The following is an 807-nucleotide window of genomic DNA, read 5'->3' as shown; positions in this document are numbered from 1 at the left end:
GAGCTTTGGGGGGCCAATTTCATTCAAACTACCACAGTTTTTTTGAATCAAATTCTTACTATCTTTATGGCTATGTGCAAAGCTACCAAGATCACAATGACAACAGCAGACTCTTCATATTTTTACTATTTGGCTTAATGCTTTCTCCTTATTTACCTCCAGAGGAGTAAAAGAACCAACCTCTGACTCACTAATGACCTAAATGTGATTCTACCTCTTAGGTCTGACCAAGGCCTACAACTTCAGGTCTGTGTGGTACTATACCGTTATCTATTGATTTCTGTAAAATTATTATACTTCTACTGATTTCTGTAAAATTTTTCTACTTCTACGCCGTTAAGAAAAGATAAATTTGACCTTACCTGGCAGGGGAAATACCATGATCATGAAGGTGGTTTTCCCAGGGAGAGGCTTATCCATTGCACTCCGGATGTGCTGATCCTGCGATTTCCCCAAATGTGGGAAACTCGACTAATAAATTTAATAAGCAATTCTGATTTGTAGTGTTTGGAAATTTCTATGGTGTAAACACACAGCCATGGCTGAATAAGCACTATCGTGCCATTGAAAAGGTATACACAAATTTGCTGTCCCAAGCCAGTGCTACCCAACATGAGAGCAGAGCAGAGATCCGCCCCTTTGTTATCTCATCTCTGCCCCAGGAGCATGCTAACTTACAGCAAAGAGCATTGAAGACAATGGGGTGCCACTGACAACCTTTGAACTGCAGCATTGGCTTTGTCTTCAGCAGAAGTGTGGCATTACGTCAGTAGTGCCTTTTGCTTCAAGGCAATGGTAAACTCACCT

At 41.1% G+C, this 807-nt stretch overlaps 1 non-coding gene across 1 annotated transcript; it reads left to right on the top strand.

Moving 5' to 3' along the window:
• Positions 1-354: 354 nt before the first annotated feature.
• Positions 355-510, top strand: LOC121139636. Its single transcript, XR_005876544.1, has one exon. It is a non-coding gene; the product is annotated as a U1 spliceosomal RNA (small nuclear RNA).
• The last annotated feature ends 297 nt before the right edge of the window (positions 511-807 follow it).

The sequence above is a fragment of the Mesocricetus auratus genome, unplaced genomic scaffold (assembly GCF_017639785.1).
Source record: "Mesocricetus auratus isolate SY011 unplaced genomic scaffold, BCM_Maur_2.0 Super-Scaffold_15014, whole genome shotgun sequence".
In the NCBI taxonomy this organism is placed as follows: Eukaryota; Metazoa; Chordata; class Mammalia; order Rodentia; family Cricetidae; genus Mesocricetus; species Mesocricetus auratus.
Note: the sequence above shows the minus strand (reverse complement) of the source record. Positions and strands in the feature narration are given on the sequence as shown.